Genomic DNA, 3,279 nt, shown 5'->3' with positions numbered 1-3,279 from the left:
TTTCTTTCTTTCTTTCTTTCTTTCTTTCTTTCTTTCTTTTTTGTAGAACTGGCGATTGAACTTAGGCCCTTGCATTTGCTAAGGAAGCACTTATTCCATTGAGCCATCTCTCCAGCCCTAATCCTTTGACTTTCAGCCTGTGGTTTTCTTTATGGGTTAATTATGTTTCTTCTATACAGCATATTGTTGGATTTTGTTTCGTAACCCACTGTGCCAGTCTATTTCTTTTAATTGGTGAATTGATCCCATTTACATTGATGTCTATAATTGAGATGTATTGACTTATGTTTGACATGCTATTTTCCTGCTGTTGTTTATCTATTTTTCTCCTGAATTTAACTGTTTTCCCTATTTGCTAGGTTCTTTCCATTCTCATTCATGGAGGTGTGTTCATTTTGATTCCTCTCTAGAATGTCTTTTAGTAATCTGTGTAGTGTTCATTTGTTCATCAGTAATTTCTTTTATTGTTTTTTGTCATGGAAGTATTTCATTTCTCCATTAAACTTGAAAGAGAGTTTTGCACGGCATGTCAGTCTGGGTTGGAATTCATTTTGTTGCAAGATTTGAAGTACTTTCCTCCATGCTCTTCTTGACTTAATGGTTTTTGAAGAGAAATCTGCTGTTATTCTGATGGGTTTTCCTTTAAATGTGATCTGTTTCTTTTGTCTAGTGGCTTTTATTATACTGTTCTTGTGCTAAATTTCTGGGATCTTGATAATTATATGTCTGGGCGTGGTTTTAATTGCATCAATATAATTTGCAGTTCTATATGCCTCAGTTACCTGATTGTGAGATTGTTTCCCCATATTTGGGACATTTTTTGCTATTACTTCTGCCCATATTCTTTTTATATCATTTGTGTTGATTCTTTCTTTCTTATTGACATCTATTAGTCTTATGTTGTTCATCTCTGCATCATCTTGCTGGTATTGAATTATTATTTCCTGCATCATATTTGTTTTTAGCAGGTCTTTCCTTACTTTTCACTAGCTGCAACAGTATCTTCAATATCAAAAAGTCTATCTTCACTTTCATTCAGATTGTTTTGCCAACTTTTAATGGAGTTTTTAATCTCTTGAATATCTCTTTGAATCTGTTTCATGCATTCTTTTTCTTTTCTATATTTCTCCTTCAAGATTTCCATAATTTTTCTATTCTCTGCTATTTTTTTCTCAGTTTCTTTTTTAGAAGCACTTAGTAATTCTTTCATTATGGTTGTCATTTCTTTTTTACTTCAGAGATTATTTCTTATCTGATTTCCTCTATACTTTTCTGCAGTTATTTCCTTACTTCAGACGCTATTATTTCAGAGATTTCAGGTGTGTGACTGCCAATTTTTTCTATGCTACTGTCTCCTGCATTGTTTCTGGCTGGGCTTGGGGCCTGAGAATGCATTTTGATCATTCTCCTTTTCATTTTGTTTAGCATTTTCCTCCGACCTTTGATGTAGATCTTTGGTTCAGTTGCCTTTCTAAGCTCCTACCGATTTTATTACCCAAGAGAGATTACGTGGTTAAGGCAGTTATGGTTTTCTATTTACAGTACTACAGTTAAAAATGCTAATTAAGGGTAATGAGATTTATCAACTGACAAACTTTTATATCTAATGTATTTGTATTTTAAAGCATAAGAGCAAATATTATGACTGTATAGCTAAGAAGATATTAAATTAGGAATTTGTATTTAAATTAATTCCCCTGAGTTCTGCCTGATCACCTCCCCTTGATGTATCTAGCAGACTAGTTCACCCTGGTTATGTGTTGACACCGAGAGAGAGAGAGAGAGAGAGAGAGAGAGAGAGAGAGAGAGAGAGACAGAGACAGAGGATGATCTTGTAGATCTGGGTCTAGCAGTGTGCCTCAGCTTACTCGGTCCAGATCTACCAAATTTGAACTCGTCCAGCTGGGTCTGGTTCAGGTCTGGCTGCTGTGCTAGGCTTCTTTCTGCTCTGTCCCATTGAAGTAAACCCGCTATGATCCACTGGCTAGATGTTCTCCTCCTGAATTAGCTAGCTGGGTCTTGCCCCTAGCCACTCTGCAGGGACTTCTGCTGCAGGGTCCAATACAGGGCCCATCCACTGGAGGAGGTTCCAGCAGCCGTTCCCACACACCGGGCCTATCCTAAATTTTTTTACAGGTTAGTATATGGTCATTTGGGAGAATAGCCCATGAGCAGCTGAGAAGAATGTATATTCTGATGTTGTGGATTAGAGAATTCTGTAAACATCTACTAAAACATCTACTAAATCTTTTATTTCTTTTTTTAAGTTATAATATTTCTTTCATGTTTTTATCTAGCTAATTGTGGCAGTGGAGTATTAAGGTCCCTCATTACAATCATGTTATTGCTTATTTGATTTTTCATATCTATAAGCATCTGTTTTGTAAAATTGAGAGCTTCTAATAGGAGCCCATTCAGAGTTCACTGTGTTCCAGAGGAGTTTTTAAATTGCAATGGTAGGAAAAATTTGCTGTAATTCTCACATGTTAATTACAACCTACCACTTCTAGTGCAATCCATGATAAGAATAATTTGTTTTTTCTTTTGGCGGAACCAGGGATTGAACTTAGGCCCTTGTGCTTGCCAGAGAAGCACTTATTCCACTGAGCCATCTCCCCAGACCATGATAAGAATAAAAGGACAAAATATATCTGAAGTTGTGAGGAGCCAAGGTAGTCCTAAGTCCAGTCAAAGCAAAGGTTTATGAGGTTTTATTCATTCATGAAAAGGGGAGTGGCTCAGTGTTCAATCACTGAGAATGCAGGGAAGAATAAGCCAATATATATCATATATAACTATCAACAGAAATGGACTCAACTCACTAATCAAAAGGAGCGTACTGCCTAAATGCATCGAGAAGAAAGATCCAACAATATTCTGCATTCAAGAAACACATTTAATGAAAAAACAAATTCATCAACCAAAAGTTAAAGGATTATAAAAAATGTTCCATGCCACAAGATCTCAGAAAAAAGAAAGAATAGTTATTACTTTTTTTATTTCACCTGACAATGAAATTCATAGGAAGACTAATCAAAAGAATGAGCTTTTTCTAAAAAAAAACTTGAGAGAATGAGGGCTACTACATACTTATTGAAAGAAGATTCTAAGAAGAAAAGATAAAAATCATAAATATATTTGTGCCAAACACCGGTGCACCCATGTACATAAAAAAAAATATTAATGGACATGAAAATCAAATAATCATTAACACAAGTGTAGTGGGGGACCTTAAAATCTCACTGTCACAATTAGCAGAACAACCAGACAAAAGTTCGA

This window comes from Octodon degus, unplaced genomic scaffold (assembly GCF_000260255.1).
Source record: "Octodon degus isolate 3935 unplaced genomic scaffold, OctDeg1.0 scaffold00032, whole genome shotgun sequence".
Taxonomy (NCBI): Eukaryota; Metazoa; Chordata; class Mammalia; order Rodentia; family Octodontidae; genus Octodon; species Octodon degus.
This window is presented reverse-complemented; position numbering follows the sequence as displayed.